The 24,138-nt window shown below is 42.6% G+C and overlaps 2 long non-coding RNA genes across 2 annotated transcripts; both read left to right on the plus strand.

Annotated features, from left to right (window-relative positions):
- The first annotated feature begins 6,229 nt into the window (after nucleotides 1-6,229).
- On the plus strand, nucleotides 6,230-16,377 carry LOC309524152. The gene is made up of 4 exons (XR_014215819.1): nucleotides 6,230-6,306; nucleotides 6,416-6,643; nucleotides 7,183-7,351; nucleotides 15,716-16,377. It is a non-coding gene; the product is annotated as an uncharacterized lncRNA (long non-coding RNA).
- Nucleotides 16,378-21,410: 5,033 nt separating this feature from the next.
- LOC309524157 lies at nucleotides 21,411-23,178 on the plus strand. The gene is made up of 2 exons (XR_014215824.1): nucleotides 21,411-21,899; nucleotides 22,772-23,178. It is a non-coding gene; the product is annotated as an uncharacterized lncRNA (long non-coding RNA).
- Nucleotides 23,179-24,138: the final 960 nt, after the last annotated feature.

Below are 24,138 nucleotides of genomic sequence, written 5' to 3' on the forward strand. Positions count from 1 at the left end.
TGATAACCTAATGTTTCTGCTGCAAAAGCCTAGTTGAGCCAACTGCTCTCAAGCTAAAATGCAGTGTATGTATTTCATTAAGCATATGCCTATGAAAGTATGGTGTTCCTTCTAAGAAAATATCTGAGTCCAGTTTTAACTTTGATTTGGTTGGACAGAAGAGTTATTGTAAGGCTCCTGATATCAGTCTCTATAAGACTTCCCGGCCTCTTTTCTTAGAAAATGCCCCCCCCCTTGTTTCATTCTGTCTCTTTCAGGGTTTTTTTCCCCTTCTCCTTCTTATTCTGTGCCAGGTAAATTTACTCCTGAGTAAGCTTCCTTTAAAGGAAACTGCAAGGGGGGGGCATTGTCAAATCTATGGCTGTTGTAATTATTTGTGAGTGGTTATATCAATTGAATTAACTTTGCTTTATAAAAGATCCTCTCCCTATCTTAGGAAAAATGTTAACTTCAATCTTCCTTTAAAGATAATTTCTATAGGTATGTGTGTGTTTCTGGTAGTACAAATCTTGCTATGAACCCTGTATTTTAGGGTTGGACTAGATGACCCCAGGTCCCTTTCAACTTTCCCAATTTGTGGCTGATGAGTTGAAATTCAGCCCAGGTTGGCTCTTTGTTTTTTAAAAGGTGTGATGAGAGGTGAAAGCCATGATGTTTGAAGCAGAACTGGTGATATCAGGCATTTAAGTGATTACAGTGTTTATCATTTTGTCTATTATTTACAAAAATCAGACTTAAAAGTCTACTCAAAGTTTAAGCACATACAAATGGATAATCAAATAGAATTAGCCTTGACCAATCCATTTGTCTGCAAATGGTAAGGCCGAAATGACTGAGAATGTTTTAAAAAAAAAATTCCTATGAATTCTAACTCTCTGGCCATTTTTACTCATAAATAAGAGAGCGGTTGATTGTTCCGCGAATGGCCAGAGGGATATTAGCCCTTTCCTGTACATAAAGGAAGCAGTCTCGTTTGCTTGGGCTGAAATCGCTAGCTTTGGTGAATACTTAAATTGCTGAGTTTCTCTTTTTTGTTTAAAATCAAACCCTGTTTTCAAAATCTACTCCATACCCTTCCCTTCCCTTATTCAAATGTTAATTTAGCCAAAGGATGCAACATTTTCAATAGTACAAAAGGTTTGCTGAGACATGAACTCTGCACATGCACAGAGGCTAGATCAGCTAAAGAAGAGAGAGAGAGAGAGGACGGGGGGGGGGAACTGTAAGGAGGGAGAGGAGGTTTCTTCCAAATGTAAAAGAAAAGTCGGAACCATTGAGGGAAATCACCCTTAATCTGTCTTTGCTCCAGGGGCTACTTAAGACAAAAGGCTACAAAAAAAACAACAAAAAAAAACTAGCCCATCAAAAGTCAAGAGCTTTCCAGGTTCCAAATCTTAACATGCCAAATTCTTTTCACAGGTAAATATCAAAGCATTCCCCCCCTCAATGGGAATTTTAGGAACAGCATTTCCTGACAGGCTTCTCACATGAAATAATTTTCCCTTTTAACAGGATATGTGAACCCCGATAACAAAGTGTTTGTCCCTTTTTCCTCCCACAGCAACTTTCTTTCTGTTCTGTGAAACAAGTCTGAATCCCTGCTGTATTAGTGACCTCTATCTCTTTGTGCCTTTGACATTTTTTTAAGTTACAAATAATCTGTTTTCATTTATTTAATCAGTTTCTCCATGATGTCTATGAAGTTAATCGAAGCACAACCAAACATTGTTTGTGGAATGGTACTTGTTTACCTTTGGCCTGAGCATTTCTTACTAATTCTGTCATTTTGGCTAGTGCAAGGTACCTGCACAACTTTAAATTGCCATTCATTTTATTGGTATTAACTCATTTCCCAGTATTCCGCTATTAACATTACAGCTGATGTCACATCAAGAAACACTTTTATTTTCATTTGGGATGTTAGAATGCCAAAACAGATTACTTCAGGTTACTTATTAATTGTGTGTCTTAGCATTTATTTATTTTTGGTTCCTCATAGCTCATTTTTGTGTGTTTGTGTTTTACTTTGGGGGACATGTTCATCACATGTTGAAAGTCAGTCTCATGAAGTTCTTTTATTGAATAGCACATGGTGAATTTTAAGTTTTCCTCATTGTTTTTCCTTTTTTTTTTCAGTCCAGTAGTAATATGTGTGGTTTTGATAATATCTTTGTACTATTTAATAATAGTTATTTTCTGAATCTGATGTCTTTGTGTCAAGTCCATTTTCATCTAACTGGTAATCTAATTTTTTGCTTTCTTTTTATTTTTTAACCTTTGTATTTTTTACAGTTCTCTTTCTATACATGTGGAGTAATTTTTTATTTTATAATATGAAAAGAACAACAACAACAAAAATTAAGTGAAGGAAAGCAAACAAACTTAGCAGATAATAACAGTAATTATATGGAAATGTGATAATGAATAAAATGTTTACTCCACTAAGATTTTATTATTTGCAACTTCCAACAGAAACCGAAGGACATCCTTTTCGCCTTTTGCCCCCTCCCTTTTCTAACTGTCTTTAAGCCCCAAAACCCTGCCCCTTACAGGATATCACTTCTACAGATGTGCAACGATGAAAAGCAGCAACAACCCCTCATGGCTAAGGGGAGGAGTTGAATTGCAAGGACATTTTCTCACTTTTGAACCTTAAGACTGTGCTCCAGGATTCAAAAGATACATGCATAAAATATCACAATTGTGTCAAGATATGTAACTGATATTTAATTAGTTTGTTTTGTATTATGTGTTATTATGTAAGAATGTTGAAATGTGTCTGACAGTGTGATTTCCACAAAGGGGGGCAATTTTTGTGTGTAATTGTTTTTATGTTTAATGTCTTATTGCTTACACACCAATGGAGAATTCTCATGCATTTTATACTTTCTAATAGCTCACACTATTGTGTAGTCCAATGTTTAGATCAACTTATAACCACATTTAATTGTTCCACCTGGCACCCTGCCAACTTTCCCTATCCATTTTAAAATGTGTTAAACCTTGTTTTGCCAAGGACAAGCTTCTGGATCCATAAAACACCAGGTACATGAAGGTGCATATGCTTTGGTTTAGCAGGAATGATCCCTTATAGAGTTAAATTGACTTATTTGGACAACTGCCCTTGTTAAGAATGGTTTTCTTTTAACAGATTGGTTTGAAGAGTTGAGAACCATGGGGCAAGATAAATTCAAATTGGACTCAGTTTGAATTGGGCACGTGTATCCAGGCTGCAATTAGCCTTTTGGTCCTTTAAGTGCAAGTGAGCAACTTCTCATGACCACAGCCTATAATAAAATCCCATAGCTAAAGGCCAAGGCGAAGAAATCTCCCTCACGAGATGCCCAAACCTGTGCCAGCTATGGTGAATGCCAGGCAACATGGTTAAATGAAAGCCCCGAGGGGATTCAACAGACAGGATGTGTTGCTGTAGCACTATGTCAGTGTGAGACCACAGAAGAGCTACCTTGACACCTGAGAAATACACAAAAATGGCGAAGGACAAAACACCAACTGCATTTTTCAGTCAATTAGACCTTCCTGCTAGGTGTAAAGCATAAAACACTATTGAGAATGCCACAAGTAATTTAGCAACAAAATACAAGAGGTGTTCTTTATATAATACCCTATATGCAGCTACCTGCACTGCTATACTTGCAAATGACCGTAAGAGGCATGGCTTGCAAGTCCCTTTCAGGTTTGCATAAAGCCACACATCCCATTCACCAAGATTTAGGGTGCGGAGAAAAGATTTGCAAGTTCTTACAGAACTTTAATGCAAATCTATCTCCGAATGGGGGACTGATACGGAACGGAAGGGGGGGGGCTCCTTTCCCCCTTCCTTCTAGGAACATCCGAGGCCCCGCTTATTCCTATGGCCCCGCTTTAGCCAATCACAGCCATGCATTCGTCCTGCAGAAGCTAGCTCAGGGAGCTCCTGCACGCCTCATTTCACCCCTGACAAGCTGCTGACGGCCCCCCACGGCGAGAACAGTGGATCCGAAACCAGGGACCTCCTGTTACAATGTATCCATTCTGTTTCTGCTTTTGCCCTATAGTACAGAATGGGTTTGAAATCATTGAAATCTTTAGAAATTGATATAAAATCAACCGTAACTCCGATTTCTTCGCTCTCAGTGTCATTCAACTCAGTTCCCCGTGGACTCCATGATGCTATCCCTACTTCCATAATCCCCAAAGCGGCAGGTCACGTACGCAGGAACTTCTTAATTCGCCAAACCTTCCCTCTAGGCAATATTAGGTGGCAGACTATGCATATCTCTGACCGATTGTCTTGCCACCACCGGTACTCAATAAATGTGTATCTATGTATATTTCCCGCTCCGCATATCCCCCCTCCCTCATCCGAAAATGCTAATTAATGTAATCCCACCTTTTCATAATGTATTCATGACGTGTAAAGTATATTCATGATGTAACTTGTGAAACCCAACCTTCCCATAATGTATTTGTGACGTTTCATGCACTGTATTCTGGGATATGGAGGGAAATTTCAAAAGTTCATGTCACCCCTTTCTCTGGGTTCAATCTCGCCTTGAACCTGTTGCGCAATAAACTTGGATCTTCTGCAGTTTGCTCCTGCGTCCGGCTGAGCTCATTTTCTTCCGCAGGGACCCACGGACTTAGTCCGATGAGCTGGGTGGCAGAGTAACCCCGCACCCAGATTTTAGCCGTAACAGGTTCATGCATCCTCAACGTGTAGACCTTTGCAGAGGTTTGCTTTAGTGACCCTCACTTCCTTGTGTTATATGAAAAAACCTGCTCCTTTTCCCTTATGGGGTATCCAAGGGTCCTCTACTGGTAGGAGAAAATAATAGAGACCAACCAAAGAATATTGAGATGCAAAGCAGGTAGTAAGCCTGATCTTTATTAAACTGTTGCAACAGGGTCCTCCTTCACCACATACAGGAGAGAGGAGGAACCCCAAATAATGGTGTGCAAGCCCTTATATAGACTTTTGAAGTTGCCCACCCTGTTGCTCAAGACCACCCTCCAAAACATCATACATACATCACAGAAGGAGGCGGGTCTACAGCAGAAATACATCACAGGAGGTGGATTACAGCAGAAATCCTGTTTGCCAAGATATCTGTTAACAGTCACTGATTGCTTTACCTGGGCAGCCTGGCCACTCTTTTGTGATAGTAAACTCTTTTAGTTCCTGAATCCAGGTCACAGGCTAACCCTGTTCATACAGAAATATGTCCTTAAGACAGGTAAGCAAAAGACAATGAAGAGGTTTTCCCATTTCCTTCCTCCTTGCAGAGAAATATTTGAGATCAGTTTGGGAGAGTCAAAATAGTTTGGGAGAGTCAAAATGTCTTCAGGATTGCTCTCCTGTACTATTTCAGACCTTGGGACGCGGGTGGCGCTGTGGGTTAAAGCCTCAGCGCCTAGGGCTTGCCGATCGAAAGGTCGGCGGTTCAAATCCCCGCGGCGGGGTGCGCTCCCGCTGCTCGGTCCCAGTGCCTGCCAACCTAGCAGTTCAAAAGCACGTCAAAGTGCAAGTAGATAAATAGGGACCGCTTACCAGCGGGAAGGTAAACGGCGTTTCCGTGTGCTGCGCTGGCTCGCCAGATGCAGCTTTGTCACGCTGGCCACGTGACCCGGAAATGTCTCCGGACAGCGCTGGCCCCCGGCCTCTTGAGTGAGATGGGCGCACAAACCCCAGAGTCCGTCAAGACTGGCCCGTTTGGGCAGGGGTACCTTTACCTTTACCTTTACTATTTCAGACACATGGTTTATAAACTTGTATATGTTTTTGCCTTGTACATTTATGAACATTTATTTTATATTTGGGACCATCGAATTCTTATAACACTTGGATTAGAATATGGCATCTGAAAGCTCTGTAAAAAAGAAGGTAAAGAACCCCTGACAGTTAAGTCCAGTTGCGAACGACTCTGGGGTTGCGGCGCTCATCTCGCTTTACTGGCTGAGGGAGCCAACATTTGTCCACGGACAGTTTTTCTGGGTCATGTGGCTGCATGAGTAAACCACTTCTGGCGAAACCAGAGCAGCGCACAGAACGCTTTTTACCTTCCTACTGGAGCAGTACCTATTTATCTACTTGCACTTTGACGTGCTTTCGAACTGCTAGGTTGGCAGGAAGTGTGTATCTGAAGAAGTGTGCATGCACATGAAAGCTCATACCAAGAACTAACTTAGTTGGTCTTTAAGGTGCTACTGGAAGGATTTTTTTATTTTGAATAAGAACTCAGTGTGTCTTAAATGCAGCTGGAGCACTGGTTCCTACATTGTTCATCAACAATTGCTCTTCACAGAGTAAGTTGGTGTCAACCCACATGTTCTGAATTCTGCAGAAAAGGCACCTGGGCATTCTACTCCTCAGCCCTGCCCTGTGGGCACCTTCTACCTTCCTCTTTTGTTTCAGGTGGCTTCCTTCCTGTGGAGCAGCTCTTTAAGGCCATGTACTTTATAGCCAGTGACCTTGCTGTTCAGAGCACCTTTAACCCCTTGGACATCTCCCACTTGCTGCAAGAGTTCATCAAGCAGTTCAGCAGCACAGCAGTGGACGTAAAGTGCTGTAAGTGTAGGAGATAAGAATCTCCGCCCTGGAGTATGGGAGTCCACATCAAGCCATTGGATGGCCGTGACACAGGTGAGTCTGTCTGCTCGCCAGTTCCTGCTCCGTGTAGGTCCCAGATAAGCCCCTTTGGGGAATCTGAGGGTGGCTTGAGCCCCACAGCCCCCTTGAAGTTTGGGGTGAAGAGCTACTGGTTCAGTTGCTGCAGTTCTGTCCAAACATAGCTTTGGGTGAGGGAAGGTCAGCAAGGCCTTGTGACTTGTGTTCTTCCTCTGCCTTGTTCCTCCACCTCCCTTCCATTTGGGTGTCTTGTATTTTTTAGTTTCCAAACCTGAGGACAGGACTTAACTCACCTTTTTAAAACCAGTGTCAGCTGCTTTAGGAGACAACATCTGTCTGAAAAGCCAGAAAATAAGTTTTTTTTTAAAAAAAAAAGCTTATTATTGCTACTAGAATCATAGAATCATAGAGTTGGAATAGACCACAAGGGCCACCGAGTCCAACCCACTGCCAAGCAATACTACTATTACTACCATACATTTAAAAGAATATATACCACCTTTGAAGTGCATGGAATTAAATTTGTTCTAACCACTATGCCTTCTCTCTCCTAGAATCTTGGCATGGTGCATTCCACGTCACCAAGGGCTGTTGCCCAGCAACAGAGCCTGCGACCGTTTGAACTGAGGTTCTTGCATCCTCAGCGTATAGACCTTTGCAGAGGTTTGCTTAGTGACCCTTGCTTCCTTGGATTAGAATATGGCATCTGAAAGACTCCTGGAGGTAAGGGAATGTTGGCATTTCAAGTAGACTCAACTAGAACATTGAATAGTGATATCACCAAGTTTGGCAAAGAGCTATCAGAGGTCAAAGAAAGTGTTGAGCTTTGGGCAAGTTTATGGAAGGGAAGAACGAATGCTGTAAAGGAAATCTTGGTCTTTACATTGTAGTTGGTTGAATATTATTTTAAACAGGGCATTCTTTATGCTGCATATATATGTGAATCCAGGAGAGGGTTAACTTAAATTTCTAAATAGTGAATATTAACTTAAGTTTACTATAGTTAGAACGGGAAAGAGAAAAACAGAGGGGAAAAAGATCGCATGAGCAGCTGGCCCAGTGGAGGGGTAGGCGATGCTGGGTGGAGCTGGTCTTTCTGCAGTGCTGATGCATGGAGCCCTTCTGCCCACTTCTCTTTTGGAGTCAGTCTGATGGGAAGGCTTCTCCCAAGTGCAGACAAGGGGGAGACAGAAAGCCTGGCAGAACTCTACCATACACTAAGACTCCAACAGCTCCATCAGGCCTCCTCTCCCACAACTGTCATCTGGGGGCAGCCATTTCATCAGGCTACAACTGCACTTCTAGACATTGGGGCCTGGTTTCTGAGTTTGCTTTTCCTTCACTCTCCTTGCCTATTTTCATTGTGTGCTGTATTTCTGTTTGTTGGTTTGTTTTATTAGAATGTAAGTCTGCAATTAGGGAGTGTCTTGTTTTTGATTTCACTAAGCCTCTTTGGGAGCCCTTTTGGGGTACAAATGCTATGAATGAATGAATCGGGTCTCTGAGACCTTCAGTTTGCTTCCCAGATCAACACTGTAATGATACATTTTAAGGTCTTATATATATAATAAATGTTCATAAATGTACCAAGCAAACCCCATGTCTGGAGCAGCACAGGACTACAGTCCTGAAACCATTTTGACTCCCAAGCTGACCAAATGTTTCTCTGCAAGGAGGGAGGAGGTGGAAAAAAACCTTCCTTGCTACAGGAATTTAATAATCACCATTTCAAAGGGTGACAGACTACCAGGAAAGGCAATCAGATAAGGCATTATCAGATAACCTGGCAGACAGGAAAAACAACAACATTCAAATTTCTGTTGTAGACCACCTTTTCTGTGTTGTAGGTATGATGTTTGTGGGGGGTGGTCACACAAACAAAAATGTGCTTTGAGATGCTCCCATGCCCCCATTTTGCAAAGAGGTTCTCCACTCCACCCTGCCCCATGTCCATATTAGCATATTAGATATCACAAGATACCTGCTTTCAAAAACGTGAAGCTTAGGCTTAATAGCACACAAAACGGATATCTTAGGAGAAATGCACTCTGAAATGTGGAAGTATTTTCATTAGCACGTAAAAGAAAAAAGAAATTCCCAAACTAAAGTGGAAATGTGGAGAACTGGAAAAATGTGGAACTGATAGAAAGTGAAAGTGAGAGATTCATCCATCCCTGCCTGGGGGCCTGATCCATTCCCCACTCTCTGACCTTCCTCTTTCTTTGCTCTCTTTTCCCACGGACAGGGAATTGACTTTGATGAAGACAACACCTCTGTCATTAGCTTGGACGAAGGGGAGGATCTTCCTCTAAGCTAATGCTGTGTGGATTTCCCACCATCATCAAGTGCTTTCAAAAGCCTGCTGGTTCATTTCTCTGGTTGTGCTGCTTGGGCTCTTTGTTGTTTTTTTTTTATAATAATTTTTATTACATTTTTCCAATTACAGATAGAACAGAAACAAGAAAGAACATAGAAGATAAAAAAAGAAAAAGAAGAAAATCAAACCATTTCAGCAACTTATTTCAAGTTTCTATCGAACTTCCCCACATCTCCCGCGCAGTGCGTTCTTAACAATAAAATTATCAGCAAGTTATACCCTTGTTTCATGTGTTTCTTTGTACTTTCAATTACAGTTTAAGTTTAAATCCCTTATTTTCCATTTACTCTAAAAACATAGCATATTGTCATTTTTAACCATTTAAACTTTGATTCTTTCAAAAATATTATCCAATTTCATATATAATCCACTCTCATTGCTGGAGCTAACCTTCCAAGTCATGTGGCATCTTAAAGTTCATATAACTTATAATACTTTTGCAAATAGTCCTTAAATTTTTTCCAGTCCTCCTCCATTGCTTCTTCTCCCATATCTCGGATCCTGGCAGTCATCTCGGCTAGTTCCATGTAGTTCATCAATTGCGTCTGCCAATCTTCCAGTGTGGGCAAATCTTGAGTCTTCCAATGCTTAGCGATGAGGATTCTTGCTGCTGTGGTAGCATACATGAAGAAGGTTCTATCCTTCTTTAACACCTTCTGGCCGACAATGCCCAGAAGGAAGGCCTCCGGTTTCTTAGGGAAGGTGTACTTAAACACCTTTTTTAACTCGTTGTAAATCATTTCCCAGAAGGCCTTCACTCTTGGACAAGTCCACCAAAGGTGAAAGAATGTCCCCTCAGCCTCCTTACATTTCCAACATTTATTATCGGACAAATGGTATATCTTAGCAAGCTTGACTGGGGTCATGTACCACCTGTATACCATTTTCATAATGTTTTCTTTCAAGGCATTACATGCGGTAAACTTCATACCGGTGGTCCATAACCTTTCCCAGTCCTCAGACATGATATTATAACCAATGTCCTGAGCCCATTTTATCATGGCTGATTTGACTGTCTCATCCTGAGTATTCCATTTAAGCAGCAAGTTATACATTCTCGATATTAACTTGGTCTTTGGTTCTAACAACTCTGTCTCAAGTTTCGATTTTTCCACCTGGAATCCTGTTTTTTTGTCTAACTTAAAGACCTCATTAATTTGGGCATAATGAAGCCAATCTTGCACCTTACCCTTTAGTTTTTCAAAACTCTGCAACCTCCAATTATCTCCAATGTTTTCTATTATTTCCCAATATTTCGGCCAGCCGGCCTCCATATTAGGTTTTTTCCGAGCCTTGGCCTCTATTGGTGATACCCACCTCGGAGTTTTGCTTTCCAATAAGTCTTTGTATTTTTTCCAGACCATAAATATTGCTTTTCTGACAATATGGTTTTTAAACATTCCATATGTTTTTGCCTGTCATACCACAAATACGCATGCCAACCTAGCGAATTATTAAAGCCTTCCAGATCTAGGACATCAGTGTTTTCTAACAGAATCCAATCTTTCATCCAGCAGAAGGCAGCAGCTTCATAGTATAACCTTAAGTCTGGCAGGGCAAACCCCCCTCTCTCCTTTGCGTCAGTTAATATTTTAAACTTTATTCGGGGCTTTTTGCCCTGCCAGACAAATTTCGAGATATCCTTCTGCCACTTTCCAAAACATTCCACTCTGTCCACAATCTGCAAGGCTTGAAACAAAAACAACATTTTTGGCAAAACGTTCATTTTTATAGCTGCAATTCGGCCTAACAAGGAAAGTTTCAGTCTTGACCAAGTTTCTAGATCTTTTTTAACTTCTGACCAACATTTCTCATAGTTATCTTTAAATAAATTCAAGTTCTTAGAAGACAGATTGACCCCCAGGTATTTCACTTTTTTGACAATGTTTAGTTCTGTTTCCTTCTGAAACCCCTCTGTTTCAGTAGCTGTCAAATTTTTCCCTAATACCTTAGTTTTTTGTTTATTCAGCTTAAAACCCGCCACCCGACCAAATTTCTGAATCAATTCTAAAACCCTTTTTGTACTAGATTCTGGCTCCTGTAATGTTAAAACCAAGTCATCTGCGAATGCTTTCAGTTTATATTGTTTCGCTCCGACCCGTATTCCTTGTACCTGCCGATCCTTCCTTATCATGTTCAGCAACACCTCCAGGACCGAGATAAATAATAGAGGGGATAGGGGGCACCCCTGTCGTGTTCCTTTTTCAATATAAAACCCTTCTGTCACCACATTGTTCACTATCAACTTAGCCTTTTGTTCTGAATAGATTGCTTCTATTCCATTCTCAAACCCCCGTCCCACTCCCATCCCTTCCAAGTTTTTCTTCATAAACTTCCAAGAAATATTATCAAAGGCCTTCTCTGCATCAATAAATATTAGCACTGCTTTGGTGTTGATATTTGTTTGCAACAGTTCCAAAATGTCAATAATATTCCTGGTATTGTCAAACAAATGCCTGCCTGGGAGAAAGCCTGCTTGGTCCTTATGAATTACTTCATTTAGTACTTTTTTAAATCTATTTGCCAAAATGTCTGCAAATATTTTGTAATCCACGTTTAGGAGTGAGATGGGACGGTAGTTCTTAAGTTGAGTCTTTTCAGTTTCCACTTTAGGTATCAGTGTGATGAATGCTTCTTTCCACGTTTCTGGTGCCCTCCCTCCCCCCATAATCTGGTTACAAACCTCCATTAATGGTTGTATCAAGCAGTCTTTTAACGTCCTGTAATACTTGGAGGTAAGTCCATCAGGGCCTGGAGATTTGCCTAGCTGCATGTTCTGAATGGCATCCTCAATTTCCTGTTGTGTTATTTTACAGTTCAAGATTGATCTCTTCTCTTGAGATAGTTCTGGTAGGCCATTGTCTTTCAAAAATTGTTCTATCTCAATCACTTCCTCAGACCCTTGGGTGTACAGTTTTTTAAAGTATTTCTGGAAGCACTTTCTAATTTCTCCCGGTTTCTGGATGTTTTTCCCTTCAACTTCTAGGTTAGTAACGTAATTTAATTTTTGTCTCTTTTTCAACTGCCAAGCTAGCAGTTTCCCACATTTGTTCGCAGATTCAAAAGATCTTTGTTTCATTTGTTTAATTTTCCATTCCACTTCTTGGTTGATCAATTTCGTATATTGTGACTGGTGGAATTTAATTTCTCTTAAAGTCTCTTTTGATTTTGGATTCAATCTTAATTTTTTCTCTCCATCTCTTATCTTCTCTAGTATCTTGTCCTTTTTCCCGTTCCAAAGTTTTTTCTTAATCGTATTCTGTTGTATCAGAAACCCTCTCATAACAGCTTTACTTGCGTCCCAGATTATTCTTTTTTCCACCAAGGTGTTCAAGTTAATTTCAAAGTAGTCCTTTAAAGCTTTTTGGGCCTTCTTTACAATCTCTTGATCTCTTAACAGGTTGTCATTCATTTTCCATCTGAAGGAATCGGCAGTAGTAAATCTCATTTCCATTTTCAGAGCGTTGTGGTCGGAGCAGGTCTTTGGGCAGATTTCCACTCTTGTAGTCTTAGGTGCCAGCCCTCTAGTTGTCCAAATTTGGTCGATTCTTGTCCATGACAGGTGAGCCTCAGAAAAGAAAGTTCCTTCTTTACCTAAGGGGTTTCTTGTCCTCCATAGATCAATCAAATCCATATTGTCAGTTAGTTCAAAAAAAGTTTTTGGTAGTCTTCCGTCCTTGGTTAGGTTCTGGTTCTGTGACTTATCCATATAAGTGGAGACCACCCCATTCATGTCTCCCATCATAATGATGTTAGAGTAATCCAGATAGTCCAGTAATGTCTCATGTAGCTTCTTGTAAAATTCTGATTTCCCCTCATTTGGTGCGTAGATTCCTAATATCAAAACTTTTTCTCCTTGAATTTGTATTTCAATTGCCAGGATTCTTCCTTGTTCATCTTTAAACAAAAATTTTGGTAGTAGATTCTCCTTAGCGTAGATCACCACGCCTCTCTTTTTAACTCTGTCTGATGAAATAAATTCTTGGCCTAATCTTTTGTTTATTAACACTTTCCTATGGAGCCTAGTCACATGAGTTTCTTGCAGACAGATTATATCCAAATGTTCTTTCTTCAAAATATGAAAAATCCTTTTGCGTTTTTCCGGGGAATTTGCGCCATTAATATTCCAGCTGTACAGCTGCAGAGACATCCTGTATCAATCTGTTGTTGCTCTTTATGGGGCGTCTTCTTTTTTGTCCAAATCCGAGGGTGCTGGTTCTTTTCCAGACTCTGGTGGAGGCCAAGGAACTGCTGCTCCCTTCTGCAGGTCCTCTCCGTGGTCGTGTAGGAACTTCTGGCTGTCCTCTTTCGTTTTAATTTTAACCTTCTTTCCTTTGTAGTTAAATGATAGGCCTTGTGGAAACTCCCACCTGTAAGGTATCCCGTTACTTCTCAGAAGTCCAGCTAGATCAGTGTAGTTAGATCTGAGATCCAGTAATTGTTTAGGGATGTCCTTGTAAATTTCCGCTCTTCTGTCCTGGATCTCAAGTGCTTTATTAAAGTGTAGGTCAAGTAATTTGTCTCTCTCCTGCTTGGTCCTTAGGATAATCAAACAATCTCTGGGCCTGTCTTTCCTGACAACTCTTCCCAATCTAAATGCAGTTGTTATTTTAAAGTCTGTATCTTCCTTAATGCCCCAGAATTTAGAGAATTCTGTTGTCAAAAAGCCGGTCAGATCCTCTTTCTCAATCTCTGGGATGGAGCGTAATCTTAAATTATTTTCCCTGTTTTTCAGTTCCACCATAGACAGATAGGCCTGCTGGTCACTGATATGTTTATGTAGTGGCCTTACCTCTCCTTTCAATTCGTCCACTTTCTGAATTGCTTGATCAGCTTTTTCGTTTGCAGCCTCAGCCAGTTTCCGATTCTCAGATGTGGCGTCCTTTAAATTCCCAATTTCTTGTGAATGCTTAGCCACTTGTTCAGATAGTTTGGTGATTGAGGATGTGACTAAGTCAATTTTTGCTGTTTGGTCATCAACCTTCTTATTTAAAATTGCGAATTGTTGTAACATTTCATCTAGAAGGGTACCAGATCCCCCTGCTGCCATATCCTCAGTTGTTGGCTGTTCAGATTCCTTTAGTAGAGATGTTGTTGAGGGTGCAACTCCCTGTAAAACAGCAGGGACTGAAGATCTGCGAGACTGAGAAGTCAAAGTTGTTTGTAGAAGTTGGCCTTTCCCTGCTTTCGATTTTGCAGATCTTGTTTTCGGAGGGCCACTCATTCCACACCTGTCTTTGGATTCAAGGTCAGACTGTCAAATGCTCCATGGGAAAGACAGGCCTCAAAGTAGATAGCCAAACCGCAGAGAGTCAAAACAAAGTTAGTTCTCAGGAATTTGTAAATCCCAAACTCCACTAGAGGGAGTATTGTTACAGTTCAGGAAAGAAGGAATAAAGTTTTGGTCGCCATTAAAGTTCCTGCAGCTGAATAAGTTAACGATAATCCTTAAAACTTTTTTCCACTTGCAGAGCCCTTTCAATGTTACCACGATAGTCCCATCTGAAGGTGCAAGATACAGTTACTTAATTGTATCTTCCAATGATGCCTCTATGTATCCGTTTCAACTTTATAAATGTATCCGCAAAACAACCCTTTTCCCCCTGCCAGTCCGGGACTGGGTTTTAAAGTTTTTAGAATCCACAGAAGGAGAAGGTCTCCAAGTTAAATCAGCACAGTAACATAAAGAAAAAAGAAAGCTTGCCTTTCCTTTCAGTTGCTAGCTCCGCCAAACGCATGGTATTTCCCGTTTTATAATCCCCTTCTATTGCTTCCAGCTTGTCTGTTCCTTTGCCTTTGATCTCTAAGCGCTACCGGGAGACGGACTTCCTTTTTCTCGTCTCCCGCTTTCAGCCAAATTTCCAATTTGCAGTTCCGAAATAAAACACTTCTTACTCACGAGTAGGTGATTTGGAGTCCAATGCTTAAGGAAGAAAGGTCGGCGCTCATCAGCAGCAGCCGCGCGGCTTCGCTCCCGCAGAAAGAGCGATGTACTCTCAGCACCGCTTCCCCTCCGCGCTTCCGGAGCCCCTTACGGGGTCCCTTCTTCGTTTTGGGGGTCGCTCCAGGTGCCCGCCGAGTCCCACGGCCACGAGCTCACTCTGCTCGTGGTTTTTCTTAGTGGATCGTCGCTGTGCCGTAGCGAACGATCCTTTCCTGCGGAGCCCCTCTTCAGAGACTGAAGAGGACCGCCATTGCCTGTTTTGCGCCGCCTCCGGAAGTGCTCGCTGCTTGGGCTCTTTGAAGGAGGGGAGGCAACCAATTGAAGCTCCTGATACTTCAGGACTTCCTGATACCTGAGGGCTCACAATGGTGGGTGTGAGGTCAGCCATTTCCCTTCTGACCCGTATTTGTCACAAGCAGCCCTGTTTCAGTTCTACTGTATTTCAGCTTCTGTCAAAATTCAGCTGGGAATTTACTTTCCCCCCTCTTGTAGTTTTGCTTGCTTGTCTTAGGACAGAATTATTAATTTGTGGCTACCAAGACTCTGCCATTTTTCTTTATATTCGTTTGTGTTTCTGTTTTTGGTTGTTTTCTCTGTTCTATGCAATGAGGAGAAGGTAATAAATACTGCTAATAGTATGTTATAATACCCTTAAAATAATAAAAACAGCAAAGGCCATGTGACATTTCAAACCTTTCTTACAGAGAAGAGAAGCTGTTGCTTACCCAAAACCTAAAAGCCCCCCACTATTCCTTTCTCCACTCAGCATCTCAACATGTTCTACAGTGTCACATACCGCTGGCAATGCACCCAAAGGACCAACTGAAGCATCAACTGACTGCTGTTGTCGTCGTGGGAAAGAAGGGTAGGAAGAAGCAAGTCTAAATTAAAGTGCTATGAGATCTTTCCGACCTCCTGAAGACCAAGGAATATGTAAGTTACTCGAGGGAATCTTTGCAACCACACAGGGATGTCAAACCCTTCAGGCTGCCCCTTCCAGGCCCACCCTGCAAAGTGCCCAGTGGACAATCAGGCATCTGAGCACGTAAGTGATCTAGAGAACAGAGTTGGGCAATAGTACAGCAGATCCTAGCAGGCTTTGCAGTTGGCATGGATCAGCTGATTGGTGCCAATTGCAAGCCTTGTTTTTGGCAGGAATTGGCTGCCCTCAGGAGTTTGCAATTGGGAAGAGGGCTGTTGCACCTGGGTCCTGCTTGCAGGCTACTCATAGGCATCTGGTTGGCCACTGTGAGAATAGAATGATGGGCCACATTGGCCTATGGAATGAGCCAACAGGGTTCTTTTAGACTGCAGTCTACATGGCTCAGATGCAAGCTGTCTGAAAGCCATATTCCCTCCTATGAACCTGTCTGGGTTTTGAGCTCTTTGGGGAGGACCTTCTCTCAGTTCCGCCTCCCTCACAGACATGCTTAGTGGGGCTGCGTTAGAGGAGCTTCTTAGTGGCTGCTCCCAGACTTTGGAACTCCCTTGCTAGAGAAGCCAGGTTGGCTCCCTCCTTGCTGTCCTTCCACTGGCAGGAGAAGACTTTCTTGTGCAAACCGGCTTTGGTGAATTGACTGCTTTAGAATAAAGGGCTGGTCTCCTGCTGTTTTATTGTAATTATATGTAAGTTTTAAAGTGAGTTTATATAAGTATAGTTTTAGTTCTATCTATGTTTAATTGTTTCTTAATGGTTGTTTTTCCTATGTTTTTAGTGCTTCTTGTTTTTTATCTGTGAGTTGCCTAGAGTCCAGTCAGGGGAAAAATTGGATTATACATAAATATACCATGATGATGATGATATTATTATTATTAATAATAATCTAGCAATGCTTGGTGTCCAAAGCACTGCCATCAATAACAGGCTGAAATATAAGCAATGGATTACTGAAATAATAATTCATGATAGTGAAGTTAATGTAATAAGAACACATGTACTGTAAAACAGCTAATAAAAAGAAGTAAAAAACAAACATCAGGAAAGTAGGGCTGGGAAGTCAAAAAGAAATTTATGTTGCTTTTTTGTATATGGCATTAAATGTCTTAGAATACTTTTAATAAAAATAAAATAATAAAATAAAATAAAAAATATAATAAAAATGATATATGAAAAAAGATAATGGGTTGCTTCTCTTAGCAGTAACTTCTCTAGGTCTCTTCTCAGCCATCTGTAGTGCTTCCCACATCCACCCCTGGTTGACAGGCAGTTTTTCTTGTCTGTGCGTGTTGGATCCAGACATGGAGTGCAGGCAGTGAGTAGGGATTCGAAATATGGTCTCTCCCAGTTCCTAGCTCAACACTCAGATCAGTAGGCCCTGCTGGCTCTTTCTTATTGGCTTTGAAAACAGTTGTGGTTCTTACCTACCTAACCTTAGCTATGTTTGCACAAACTGAATCATTTACACACTGGTATGTGTGCGCTGCACTAACACCCATGCCTGATGACCCTGACATAATTTCCTGCAGAAAGCATCACCTGGCAGGCAGCACTGGCGGCATTGCTAGAAGAATTCTGCACACCCTGCCAGGCTCGTTGGGCTGCTCAGCTTCACTTGCATGGCTGGAACAAGGGCTGCACAGACTGTCTCTTTATCCCTAGACCAAGGGTCAGCAAACTTTTTCAGCAGGGGGCCGGTCCACTGTCCCCCAGACCTTGTGGGGGCCCAGACTATATTTTGAAAAAGAAAAAGAAAAAAGAACGAATTCCTATGCCCCACAAAAAACCCAGAGATGCATTTTAAATAAAAGCACACATTCTACTCATGTAAAAACACGCTGATTCCCGGACCGTCTGCGGGCTGGATTGAGAAGGCGATTGGGCCGGATCCAACCCCTGGGCCTTATTTGCCTACCCATGTCCTAGACCTTTGATTTACTCCCTTGGGGTCAATTAGCCTCTTGGGATCCCAAGAGGCCAAGCTGGGCTCTCTGGATCTTGTTTAACAAAGTAGTGAAAGAGAGCCCTGAAGGGTCGCTGTGAGTGTGAAGGAGTCTTGGACATAAGGCTGGACCCTGTGTAGCAATGGGGGGGGGGGGCTGAGCTTTCCCCCTGAAGGGAAAGCAAGCAGCAAGGATAGTCATGAATTAGCGCCCGGGGCAGCAGAGGAGGAAAAGGAGGAGCAATAAATATGCACTGGCTCAATCCTCCCTCCCTGAAAAGGGCTGCCTCTTTTCACCTCAGCATTTTTGATTCAAGGGTGGATTAAGGTGTGAAACCCAACATCAGGACCCTCTCTCAAAATACTAGAGCTTTCAAAGGGGCCACCCAGTGAAAGATGAATGTTGGAAGATGCTGTTCCTGGCAACCTTGAAGTCACTATGTGACAGAATGATTTTTGATATGTATTTTGGGGGGAGTGCTTTTTCACATGTTTTTAGAATGCTTGTAAGCATGTTTTTAGAGTTCAGATTCTAGTCCTCTATGCAGTTGCTGTCCTTGTTTGATATTCTTCTGCACCCTCCTGGTAAGATTTCAGGCTGCATTCAATATTTCATTTCATTTCATTTGCCCCACTGCCACCTCAGAACTGCTGCTACTGTTTCCAGCTGGTGCTACTGATGAGGTGCAGTGAGGCAGTTGCCTCAGGTGGTAGATCCAGCCTCTGAGGGCAGCAGAGGAAGAGGCAGGGTGGGATTTTCTGCTTTTCATCAAGTAGCCCTCCTAGAATCATCACAGAACTGCAGAGTTGGGAAGGATCCCAAGGGTCACCTCGTTTCATCTCAAAGCCTATTTGGGCTCACCTGCGGAGTTTGATGGATCCTGATAGATTCCGTCAGGCCTTGCGGGACCCTGCTCTCCCTGGCGACTCATTAGATGACCTTGTCGAGGACTGGAATAATCGGTTCTTGGCGGCCATCAATGAGATTGCGCCTAAGCACCCTCTGCTATGCCAAGGAGCTCCGGAAAATGAATCGGGATCTCAGATTGCTACAGCGAGTATGGCGATGGACTCGTGACAGAGCTTCAAGAACATCTTATAGGATGATTATGAAAGCCTATGAGATGGCCATGAAAGCTGATAAGAAATCTTACTTCTCAGCTTACATTGCATCCACTAGCTCTCGCCCGGCACAACTTTTTAGAATAATTAGGTTGACAACATCCTTAGGAGGACAACCAAATTTAAGCACAAATTCAACTCAAAGCAGTGAGGCATTTGTGAGCTTTTTTGCGGAGAAAGTCCTGTTGCTCCGCCGTGACCTCCCTGCCAATTTAGATACAATAACAGAACTGGAGGCCCCTCAACTGTCTTCAGGTCCAGTGTTGGACCATTTCAGTCGGCTACTCCCTGCTGATGTGAATAGATTTCTCTGAGCTGGTACGCCCACCACTTGCCTCCTCGATCCGTGCCTGTCTTGGCTGATTATGGCGTGCCCAGATGTCACGTGGATCCCCCTGGTTGAAATTATCGATTTGTCCCTTGGCACAGGGACATTCCCAGGGGAGCTGAAGGAAGCAGTGGTGTGTCCACTCTTAAAGAAAACTTCACTAGATCCTTTAGCTCTATCCAATTACCGCCCAGTTTCAAATCTTCCGTATCTGGGTAGGGTAATTGAGAGAGCGGTTGCTGAATAGCTTGGTAGGTTTCTGGAGGAAACATCGGCTTTAGACGGCTCTGGTCACCCTAACAGATGATCTCCGTAGACAACTGGATCGAGGTGGGTCGGAACTGCTGATTCTTAGATTTGTCAGCAGCCTTTGACATGGTCGATCATGATCTTCTGGACCACCGCCTCGCCGACGTGGGGATACAGGGCATAGCCTGAAAATGGCTGTGCTCCTTTGTCTCTGGTCGGGAACAGAGGGTGGCGCTTGGGAGGGAGATGTTGTCGTGCCATTGTGGAGTGCCGCAAGGCACAATCATCTCCCCATTGCTTTTTAACATCTTAATACGCCCCCTTGACCAGATTGTCCAGAGCTTTGGGCTGGGCTGTCTCCAATATGCTGATGACACTCAGCTCTATCTGCTGATGGATGGCCACACTGACTCGATCCCGGACACACTGACCAGATGCTTGGAAGCTGTGGCTGGATGGTTTCATGGGAGCTGATTGAAACTTTGAAGACAGAGGTCCTCTGGCTGGGTTGGGATGGCATGGGGATGAAGGACCAACTCCTTTCTCTTTCGGGGCCCCAATTAGTGCCAGTGCCTTCCGCTAAGAATTTGAGTGTAATCCTTGATGCCTCCCTTTCCATGGAGGCACAGGTTACAACAACAGCCAAGGCAACATTTTTCCACCTTCGCCGCATCAAGTAGTTGGCCCCTTACCTTTCCCGCCCTGACCTGGCCACAGTGATCCATGCGACAGTCACCTCCAGGCTTGACTACTGTAATTCACTCTACTCGGGGCTGCCCTTGAAACTGTGCAGAATGCTACAGCAGGGCTCCTCACGGGGTCCCTGCCATGGGAGCATATTCACCCAGTGCTATACCAGTTGCATTGCCTCCCAGTGAAGTATCTGGTCAGGTTTAAGGTGCTGGTTTTGACCTTTAAAGCCCTTTGTGGCTTAGGGCCCTCATATTTACGGGACTGCCTCTCCTGGTATGCCCAGCAGAGGATCTTAAGATCCATGAATAATCATAGTTTAGAGGTCCTGGGCCCTAAGGAAGTCAGATTATCCTCCACCAGGGCCAAGGCCTTCTCAGTGATGGCTCTGACCTGGTGGAATGCTTTTTCCCATGACACCAGGGCCCTGCAGGATTTAACTTCCTTCTGCAGGGCCTGTAAGACAGAGCTATTCCGCCCGGCTTTCAATTTGAACTTAGCCTGATCTTTTATTTACCTTCATTCCCTCCCCCTCCCCTTTTTATGAAGATTACCCGCTCTGGAATCCCACAGCTACCATTTTTTCGCTCTATAGGACGCACTTTTTCCCCTCCAAAAATTAAGGGGAAATGTTTGTGCGTCCTATGGAGCGAATGCAGGCTCCTTGGCTTCAGCGATAGCAGCGCGAAGCCTCCGAAGCACAGAGGGAGTGCTCTCAGTCCCACCAAGAGATGCTGGGGACTGAACATGGTGACTTCTACATACTAAGCAGTTGTTCTACCACTGAGCTATGGCCCTAGCTCACAATATTGCTGTCAGGATAAAATGGAGAAGGTGGAGGCTGAAGTGTGTATGTTCTGTGGAGGAAAGGTGGGATAGAAGAAGGAATAAAGTATGTAAACCATACTATAAGTGAATAAACTACAGTATATTTTTAACTTACTCTCCTAATAATTTGTATATAAATTATAAAAGTGGTATATAAATTTTGTTAAATAAAAAAAGAGGAAATGTTCAGACTTTCAAACAGTATGTTATGCCTGAGCCTTCATTGCTGAAACTCCCAACAGCATTTTCATGCTCACAAACACCTGATGAAGGAACCATTGTGACATAACCCATTCAAGCAGAGTGAAGGGGCAAGAGGCTGTGAAGGGCTCCCATCTATTAAAAAGCCACAGAAAGTATTTTCATACTGCCTGAGGAATGAATCCCTAATTTAACGTTCATAATTGCTGGATCGATTTAACAGGACTGGAGCTAACATTTGCTTGAATTTGGCACCATTGATAGGGAACTGCCTGCTGCGTCCTCCGCTTTGAAGTCACCCTGGTCTTTGGGCCTCAAGCACCTTCTTCAGCATGTCCAACCCATCTAAGAGGCATATGATACTGGTGTTCCACTGGGTTAGGAAGAAGCCCCTGATAGAGAAGCTGTGCTCTACTATCTCGGCCAGACCTTCTGCCTCTGCACCGGCTTGCAACACTCCTCACATTTCACCCTACTTCATGAGGAGCAAGACACAACCCGCTCCGCTCAGGAGGTCCAGCAGGCGCAAGGTGCTGTGATTGCCAAATCTCACCGACCCCAAGTTTTTAAGATCTGTCATTGGCAGCGTTGGCCGGAAGAGAGCCCACAGGCGTGGCAAGCAAAAGAAGACTCCAGTGGGAACAGGAAAAGGAGTGAGGGCTAGGCTAGAGGCAAGAAGGCTCCAAAGCTATTTGCGGGGTGGGATTGCTTTGGAAGATGCCTTCTCACAATCTCTACCCTTGAACCACGTAAGGACATAAGAAGTGCCTGCTGGATGAGGCCACATTGGCCTGTCTAGTCCAGCATCCTGTTCTCACAGAGGCCTGTGGAAACGAGCATTCTGTATTCCCTTCCTGCATCTTCCAGCAACTACTATTCACAAACATTACTGCCACTGACTGTGGAGGTAGAGCATAGCCATCGTGCGTAGTGGCCATTGATAGCCTTTCCTGCATAAAACCATCCAAGTTGGTGGCCGTCACAGCTTTCTGTGGGACTGAGCTTCCAGAGGGGTAGCTGAGCATGCCTGCTGCAGGAAAAGCAGGCATTAAAAGCACATTTCTCCCAAAGAATCCTGGGAATTGCAGTTTGTAAAGGGTGCTACGAATTGTAGCTATGCGGTAGAAGGGTAATCTACAGTTCCCAGGATTCTTACAGGGGAGAAGCAATAATGCTTTTAATGTATGGTGTGTACACAGCCCCAAATTAGCTCCACCAGCTCTGTAATACTAGAGCAGAGATTATAATGCATATTGTTGTTGTTGTACTTTTATAAATATTATAAAACCCATTCCTGCAAGCCATGTAGTCTGGAATAAACTCAGTCACCCCTCCCATCATTAATTGTTTCTACTAGGTGGGGAGGGGTATTGGATCTGCTTCCCTGCCTTGAAGAAAGGCGCAGGTCAGATGTGTGCCCAGACCTGGCCATGCTTCGCAAAAGAGGTGTGTTGGTTCAAGGTGGCCACGCTGCCTGCAACTTGCACTCCTTCCTGACATGTCTTCCCCAAACCCCTTCTTCCAGAGGCTGTGTTGAAGTTTTCCATCACATGGAGCACAAACTCGCGGAACTACCTCGAGGCTCAGGCAGTGGTGGAAACCCTCCTCAAGCATGAGACACCAGAGAGCCTCTTGCAATACAAAGGGATCAAAGCAGCGGTGGAGTCTCTCCTACCATACACGGCACTTCCAGAAGCTGGGCCGGTCACTGCAGGCCTACATGTTCCTTGATTTCATGTGACAAAACATGAAGTTGCCTGATGCCACCAAGTGGGACGAGGAGATAGACAAGTGATGAGCTTTGTTTATTTATTTATTTATTTATTTATTTATTTATTTATTTATTATTAATTTTATTGAGTACAAATTAGAAAAAAATACAAATATACAAAAAAAGGAAAATACATGTAACCAATAGAAAATTAGAAAACATTTTACCTCTTCTCATATTTACAATTATTTGCACCTCTACAAAACAATATTCACAATAAAGAAAAGAAATGAAAGGTAAAATATAAAAGAAAAGAACAACAAGAAGAAGAAGATAAAGAAAAGGAAGAAATAAGATTAATAATGAGAATTTTAAAAGTAGATAAGTATTCATTATACACAGCCATTTCCAATCTATATTTATGTTCAACTATGTATTTTCATCATATCCTTATCTATCTTAATTAAAATATTTTTAAAAGACTTCCACCGTTTGCCTCACACATTTTTGGTAGTCCATTTGTCAAAACCTCTGTTCTTCATATTTTTCCTTTAGGTCTCCTTAATGTCTCACTTCGTATTTTTTATATTACTCACAAGATTATTCTAAACACAACCAGATTTTAGTAGCCGAGCCCTGGTTTTGTAAGTAATCATTTAAACACTCCCATTGCTTCATGACATGACCATAGTTTGAGGTTTTCTCCTTATTAAATCTATCAATTTTGCTAGCTCCAGGTACTCGCAAAGTTTCCCGAGCCATTCTCTTTTTGTTGGAATGCTATCCTTTTTCCAATAGCTAGCAATCAAAACTCTTGCCGCTGTTGTCATGTATAAGAATATGTTAGTTTTATCCTTTGGGATATCTTTATCAAGAATTCCTAGTAGATATGCCTCTGCCTTTTTATTGTGTGATGCCCTTATCAATTTTTTTATCTCGTCGTGGATCATGTCCCAAAAGGTTTTAATCTTTGAGCAAGTCCACCACACGTGGTATAACGTGCCTTTTGTCCTATTACATTTCCAGCATTTATTGTTGTTCATTTTATTCATTTTTGACAATCTGTCAGGAGTTAAGTACCATCTATGATGAATTTTTCTGTAGTTCTCCCTTAATAGGTGACACGCTGTAAAATTTACCGTATGTTTTTCTCACCCTTACATGGGTTTTGGATATACCGT

The sequence above is a fragment of the Podarcis vaucheri genome (genome assembly GCF_965113315.1).
Source record: "Podarcis vaucheri genome assembly, chromosome: Z".
NCBI classification, from domain to species: Eukaryota; Metazoa; Chordata; class Lepidosauria; order Squamata; family Lacertidae; genus Podarcis; species Podarcis vaucheri.